The 8,488-nt window shown below is 35.6% G+C and overlaps 1 long non-coding RNA gene across 1 annotated transcript; it reads right to left on the bottom strand.

Moving 5' to 3' along the window:
• Positions 1-4,113: 4,113 nt before the first annotated feature.
• Positions 4,114-8,084, bottom strand: LOC117319735. Its single transcript, XR_004530811.1, has 4 exons — positions 7,981-8,084; positions 7,134-7,252; positions 6,609-6,668; positions 4,114-6,280 (listed from the first exon to the last, which is right to left on the bottom strand). It is a non-coding gene; the product is annotated as an uncharacterized LOC117319735 (long non-coding RNA).
• Positions 8,085-8,488: the final 404 nt, after the last annotated feature.

The following is an 8,488-nucleotide window of genomic DNA, read 5'->3' on the forward strand; positions in this document are numbered from 1 at the left end:
TGTACTGGTACAGACTGTGTAAATATTACCGAGCTGGTGGAACTATTACTGAGTTTGTGTTAATACTACCGAGTTTGTGTAAATATTAAGATTGTCATGACCTACTATCAAACAATCAAGCAGAATACGAGCGGCGTCCGTATTACTGCTGTTTTCATGTTTGAACTGTTACAATGTATTGTACTGCTTCCCAAGTTTAATTCTAGGATTGTGTTTGACTCATTTTCCTATTATTCTCTTCATTGCGGAAGCCGTTATCGTTTCCAACCGCAGTAGATTCACATTGGAAGCCATTTTTGTTTCCATGTGTTTTAGTTTGTTGTGCGCATGCGTTTATCGTATATGTCACAAAATTTGCATATTCAGAGTGATAACCTTTTAATAATTGATAATTGCTGTTTTTGTGTACATACATCATCAAATTCGAATGGTTATTGTTTAGAAGGTTATTTTTTTAAAAAGATATACCCAATAATATGATAGAAACTACAAAATAAATATTGGTTTACCGTGAGGTCCCTTTAACTTTGTTTCGTTTTAAACTGTATATCTGCATTTTGCATTGACTGCTACATTGACCAATCACGTACTTCATCTTGACCAGAAACGCCACCTGTCGCGTCATATCCGGGGCCAAAACAAAATTAGACGGCTATGCTGAACAAAATTAGATCAGTTTGAATCATTTATGGTAATAATAAGACTGCATTTGAATCAGGATTATGATTTTATTAATGTGTCATTTAAAAAGATAATCTACTTATTCAGCTTGCATCCAATCTTATCTTCGTTCCGTCTTTAACTGCGTATCTGTATTTTGCATTTACCGCTACATTGACCAATCACATACTTCATCTTGACCAGTAATGCCACCTGTCGCGTCATATCTGGGGCCAAAAGAAAATTATACGGCTATGCCGAAAAAAGATAAACGGCATAGTTTTAATGCTGGTGGTTATGATGTAAAACTGCTGATGAAATAAATTAACGAACTAATTAATAAATGCGTTTCAGCACGGATAACAACATTATATCAGTTTGAATCATTTTGGGTGATAATAAGACTGCATTTGAATCAGGACTGTATTTTTTTAATAATGTGTCATTTGAATAGATACATCCACTTATTCAGCTTGCATTCAATCTTAATTTTGTTTCGTCTTTAACTGCATATCTGCATTTTGCATTTACCGCTACATTGACCAATCACATTCTTCATCTTGAACAGTAACGCCACCTTTCGCGTCATATCCGGCGCCAAAAGAAAATTAGACGGCTATGCCGAATAAACTGTAGACTGCCTAACAATAGAGCTCTCGCTAGCGTCACTCACTTACCGAGTTGTCTCGCATTGGTACTCCATAAGACAACTCGTCCATTTCACCACAATATCATCCATGAAGTCAGCCCGAGTTTCCTTTGGCCATGACACCACATACTGACTGTCAACAACGTCAGACTACACCTAGTTGCCCATTGTAATATGACGTCATTCGTATAAAAGTTATAGGGTACGGTATGAACCACAAAGCTCGACACGTTCCTATGGCCCAAAATGAAAAAGTAACCTCGGGGTTCGACCCATAGATCACTTATTGGCAATACCCTTGTGGTATGAAATTTATCTTGAATCGACTTGAGTCCGACTTAATGAAAAAAAAATGGTTTTCAACAGATAATAGATCACTACTGTTTTACACTTTCCATTCCATCCGTCTCCAGAAAGGAATGGCTCCTGAGGCAAATCTGATGTGGATATCCACCAAATCGGGAATAAATTCCAGTATGGTGTATTGTTTTACATTGGGGGGATTGAATCTTCACCCCTCGTTGGTGCAAAACCCTATTATAATAGTTTAGCTGGTTAAAACATGCGCAAGTCCCAAGCCATTAGGATATTAGTACTGTCATGTTACAAATGATGAGTATCTCCCTCATACAGATGTATCTACATACATAATGAAGGAGATATTGTCGAGTCATCCCCACTATATTTACCTGTTTACATTATCACACTGTCAGTATAGACATTTGGATATAATTATCGAGTCAAACTTTATCTACATTTACTATCATGCTTGGTTTAAAAGTTTTCAAATTTAACGAAAGCATGACTCGATTGAGAATTTCTTCATTTGATTAATCCAGTGAATACATCTCCCCTTGACAACTGGCCAGCTACAATGTTCTATACCACTGTGCATATCGTATGGCGCAACTATAAACAAGAGGCCCAATGCGCCTGCATCGCTCACTTGGTTTCACTTCTTTGGTGAAACTTTTTTATGTTAAAATACACAGATCTATGCGAGTTATAAGATGTGTTCATATTAATTCATTTCTTACTGCAAACTTTGTTAGGGTCATACCAGGAACCTTCCAGCCAACATCATGATTCTGGACTGGTTAATCAGAAGGAATCAGTTGAGGGTTTAAACATATTCACCTCTGTGACCTTGAATGGAATTCCGTTATTTCTTTTTGTTAAGTTTGTCGGGCTTCATTCCAGGAATCTGCCAGCCAAACATCTATATCATAGTACATCTAACTAACCAGAAGTCATTTGAGGTTTAAACAATTTGACCCCAGTGACCTTAAATATGGGCCAAGGTCATTTATTTTATTCATTTTCGCAATCTTTGTCGGTTGTCATCTAAAGAGCATACACGCATGTCATCTTATTTAATCAAGCATGAGGATTTTTGTTTGAATAGTTTAATAAATTTGACCTATGTGACCTGGAAAATCGGTCAAGGTAATTTTTTTCAGCAACCTTTGTGGGGCTCCATCATAGGAACAAATTTGACCCATGTGACCTTGAAAACGAGTCATTTCTTTTTTAAAATTTTGTTGGGCGTCATCCCAGGAACAGTCTAGGCAACATCATGATTCTGGACTGGTTAATCAGAAGTCAGTTGACGGTCTAAACTTATTTAACTTCTGTGACCTTGAATAAAATTAGTTATTTCTTTCTTTAAAGTTTGTCAGGCGTCATTCCAGGAAACTACCAGCCAAAAATCTTGATTATAGGCCTTGTAATTAATCATAAGAAGTCATTTAGGAGTTTTAACAATTTGACCCATGACCTTAAATATGGGTCAAAGTATTTCATTTTCACCTGTTTTGCTTTTTATTCAATCATGCAGTAAGTAGAATTTGTTTGAATATTCTAATAAATTTGACCCATGTGACCTTGAATATGGGTCAAGGTCAATTTTTTTGCAAACTTTTGTGGCTCTCTCCCAGGAACCAACCAGTCAGGTGAGATGAGAGAATTATAAAATAGTCTGAAGATCTGGGTAGTATTATACATGTCATAACTGGAAAAAAGGAGGACACTTATTATATTTATGTACAAAATTTAAAGGTTAAAACTCACTAACTGAAGGAGATAATTATATCTATTATATTATATCGCGTGTTCATACCAAATGTAATTATGTCTCCTATGGCTATCATTGTATATACTGTATATATTTTAGAATAATTCTGAAACAAGCTATCATATATCAACTTAATATATTGATAATGCTTGTTGGCTCAGATGGAATCTTGCGAAAATCTGTGGGAGGAAACTGGAGTACCTTGGAAAAACCTACATTGTCAGGCAGGTAACCCCTACACAGACAAAATGTCTTCATGTCAATTCAGGCCAAATTCAGGTCAATTTCAGGTCAAGATTTTCAAGTTATCCTGACCTGAAAAGAGCAGATTAGTCAATTCATGTCAAGAAATTGACCTGAATTTGACCTGAATTTGACATGAAAACAATTTCAGGTCAAATTCATGTCAATTTCATGTCTATTTGTTAACATGAATCTGACACTGAAATAATTTTTTATAATTTTATATGTACATGTATTCATTCGTAGCCACTACAATGACTTCTACCTTTTCACGTCTGATCGGGAAATAAAACCCCAGCCGCCTAGATTAAAAGTGAGTGCGATACTACTGTGCCACATGACCACTAGTTTGCCTTATCTAGTATAAAACTTGGTCAGTTGTAACACAAACAACATAAATGTTTGCTTTAATAAGTCCCATGTCTGACTATTAATCAGGGATTTTAGTTTGAAAATATCCTGTATGCAAGTAAGAACAGAGACCAGGTTTGTTTAGATTTTTATTACAATATATATACCTGTATAGTCAGCCATCTAACACTTAATGAACACGACCTTAAGTCTAAAGTTTGTCTAAAGTTTTGATTTAGCCAATCACAGCTTATGTCATCAAAAGTGATGTCATACTGACTGGCTAAGCAAAACTTACTTTAAGTCTAAAGTTGTTCCATAATCCTGGAGCTGGTCATAGTAACAAGTACCAGATTTAAGTTCCTTTATTAAACACATAATATTTGAAGTATTGCAGTTATACTCTTTTTGAGTCTATTTACAGATCTGATACTTCCTACTAACATGTAATTAAACGATTATACCAGGGTAATTTGGAGAAAATTAATGTATAAAATTAATGTATAAAATTAATGTACAATACTTGAAGTGAAGTAGAATTTAGGATTACATTTGAGCAGACAGGTAATCAAGAAAAAAAATAGCCTTAAATAAAGCATGTCTGTCATTATCATAACTGTTGAGTTTGTGGAACATGTATGCTGTTTACTGTTGAGTCCTGATTTATAAACAAGTACTCTAGTTCATACAGGTACTGAGAACCTACTAGAAATACTGACAACCATCCACTACATATTTTCTGACAAAATCCTTTACATTTGTGAGCAGAGACATTATCTTCTGTCCCTGACACCATGTCTGGTGTAGGGCCAGAGCACACTACTATATGAAAACATAGAATTATCCGACACCGTTTGGTGTCGCTAAGAATCGGGTGTGGTATAACACCTACCTAACATATATGGAGAAATGAGGTACATTATGTATTTATTTACCCCAGAACACCCATTTAGTCCCATCTGGGTGTTTTATTCTGTCCATATAGACCCTTGCTTTACGCTAGTCAAATTTTCTTGACACAACGCCATATTGCTAACTATGTAGTAAAGCGAGGGTCCATATGGACGGAATAAAACACCTAGATGGGACTAAATGGGTGTTCTGGGGTAAATAAATATCTCATTTCTCCATATATGTAAGATAGGGGTTATGTCACACCCGATTTTATTGTATTTGCACCAAATTCTTAGCGACACCAAACGGTGTCGGATAATTCCACTTTTTCATAAAGTAGTGTGCTCTGGCCCTACACTAGACACAGTGTCAGGGCCAGAGGAAACTCGGGCTACTGTCTCAAGTACATGTATTCAATAGTGTATATTTCATTCATTCTATCAACCCATATCATATGTAAAATTTGCTTGGATTTAATCAAGGAATATAAATCACTATGAAGCAAAACATGCTTTATTCAATAATTATATAAATATGATAATTGACAGTAAAAATGTCCTAACAATGAGGATTGTCGTACATTATACAATAGTCAAGCAGAAATGCCCAAGTACAAATGGATATATGAGAGGGTGTAGATGTGAATCACTACGATAGGTACCTGCGATCAGCCTCTGTGTGTTCAACTGTCGGTCTATGGCTTCAAAGGAATGATTCTATCAACATTAATTCATACTCGTCCCTCCTACCAATATCAATATATACTGTCTGTTATTTTCACGTTGAATGTGGATTTTTCCCACAAGAACACTTTCCTAGTTATGAATATTTATGAATTAAAAGTGACTTTGAGCACCATTGTCTGCGGAATGTAGACATCTGTTATAAACACTTTCCCATTCAATACATGTGGTACATAGGTAGATTATATCAAGGGGAATAACTCTGCTACAAATGTTGAACTTATCTCAGATTCCACATAAATAATTGTGTTCTTAGTAATAAACACTACTCTTTACAATGGTCCAGTGTTTGTACATCATCTTTGGTCAATATCAGTAGTGTTATTAAATTGACAAATTAAAAACTTCTCGGTGAAATTGATGAAAAATTTCATTCATTTTAAATGGTAGCTGTAATTATATCAGAACAAATCTGATACAATTATGAAGTCATAATTTAACATCCTTCTGACATTTTGACGAAGGAGTGAAAATTGTTTTTGCTGTCTACCACAACCACATCAGATAGCTTGTTTCTACACAAAGATGTAATAGTCAGGTTGTGAAGACAAAGAATCAGACCAGCTTTTTGATTGGCCTATAAAGGACCAATCAGAGCCAAGCTGTTACTGATGTTGATTCTGCTGTAACTGTTGGGAGCCGTCAGGTCCTGCTGTTGTTGGAGTCCTGTGAAACAATAAAGGAATAATAATGTTACTTCAGTTTTACTAAGCCTTTTAAACTTGTTACTTCTTTTTAGTGGCTAGTTTTTTCGAATTATGGAGCCCAAGAATGTTTTGTTTGCTGGGTTTATCGCCCTGTGAACAGCTTGGGACATTTCGAGGTGGATCTCCTTGTAGCAGTTGGTGACTACCTCAATGAACAACATATGTGAGGCCAATTACATGCCATCCAGAGCAAATAGGGTAAAATGTCTTGCCCAAGGACACAACCATGTTTCTCAGCTTCCTAAGAAACCTAAACTGACACGGGAAGGGAATGTCGAACAACGCACCTCTTATCTTCATCTGAGGTAACGTCACTGGTGGTTTAACCAACGGAGCTATCGTGGCCCCTACATGATGACAGGAGAGATGGCAGATAATATATTATTGCATGAATGCACCAGCACATTGGCTGAGTTAAAAAAAAATTGTTCCATACTATAGGCATCACAAACTAATTTCTTTCATTGTCAATGTATCGGTTCCTTTTGTGCCAAGATTTAATCATTTGCTTATTTGCGGTACAGAATCATTAAACGAACACAAAGATGTGAGTATTTTGACTTTCCAAATTTAAAATTGCTTCTTGATCATCAATACACAAAGTATATCCTCAATTACAGATGTAAAATAATTTATGTTCTACAAAGAAATATTTTAATTTGAACCTTACTTCAAACATTTTATTATATCATTATTACCAAATACCATTTAATAAATTAAAAGAATTGATCAACCCTACTGATCCTTGGACCTCACTTCCGTACACAGGAAAGTGAGCAACCATTGTGTTTAGTCAAGAAAAATAAACTTACGTTGTAGGACTTGTCTTTGGCTTCGGCATTTTCTCAAGTATTCCAGCAATGTCCTTTTTCTCATCGTAATTTTTCCATAATTCATACAACGCAAGTATCTGTCTTGAAATTTCTAATATCTGTAAAAAAAATATCAATACTTCCAATAATTCTGTTTAGATTCTTTGATATAGCTGGAACACATACTATTTGCAGCAGTAGAGTTAGTGTAGTGTTTGTATCTAATCGTTTCTCCAGGTGACAGATAAATAAAGTCAAAACTGCCTTCATGACAACCTTTACAGATATAACAAGGAAGGGACAGCTGCTTTGAATCCAAGTTAACACATCTGATACTTGATAAAGACAACCTCCACAAAGGTCGTTCTCGCCTTCCTCCTGTGGGAGGAGAGTTTGACTGACTATACATTTATATCATATATCATGTAGTAAGCCCACAGGGAATATAGGGTGGGATAATAGTAGAACAATAAAATAGTGTTTGTTAGTATTTTTACAACTGAACTAGATATTAGTGGAGTAATCACCAGACATGGGGTTCTGGATTGATAAGAATGGTGGGGAATGTAAATAAATGGAACCACTACAGATACATTCATGTACATCATTTAGTCTTTATGCCATATCACTAAGTCTAATCCATGCAGGTTGTGCAAAGATTTCCATTGTTTTATGATGTCGTCGTCATCATCATCATCATCATCATCAAATGTCTGCCTCATCATCATTTTGTGTCCATCCATCATCAGTTTGTGGGTGCTTCATCATCATTTTGTGGGTGTCTCATCATCGTTTTGTGGGTGTTTCATCATCATTTTGTGTCCATCAATCATCAGTTTGTGCTTACCTTATCCATATCAACATTACACTCGGCCAGCCACTGTTTAAGGTCCACTTTCTGTATCACACAGGCGATATGGAGACAGGCTGTAAAATAAATCACACTTAATGGTAAGAAACGAGATAATAATGTTCATCAAAACACATCAATAAATTGTGATGTAATTTTAAACATGTCCTCAAGAACAACAATCACAAAGTTTAAACTACCTATAATGGTCGTGTAGGTAGCCATTTAGTAAGGCATTGAGAACGTCAATGAAATAAATCATTAAATTAAATGCTGTAAACATAGTACATATCATTGTCGACCAGTTGTTAGAAGAGTGTCTGACTCAAAGTGTTGTTAGAAGAGTGTCTGACTCAAAGTGTTGTTAGAAGAGTGTCTGACTCAAAGTGTTGTTAGAAGAATGTCTGACTCAAAGTGTTGTTAGAAGAGTGTCTGACTCAAAGTGTTGTTAGAAGAGTGTCTGACTCAAAGTGTTGTTAGAAGAATGTCTGACTCAAAGTGTTGT

The sequence above is a fragment of the Pecten maximus genome, unplaced genomic scaffold, assembly GCF_902652985.1.
Source record: "Pecten maximus unplaced genomic scaffold, xPecMax1.1, whole genome shotgun sequence".
NCBI lineage: Eukaryota > Metazoa > Mollusca > Bivalvia > Pectinida > Pectinidae > Pecten > Pecten maximus.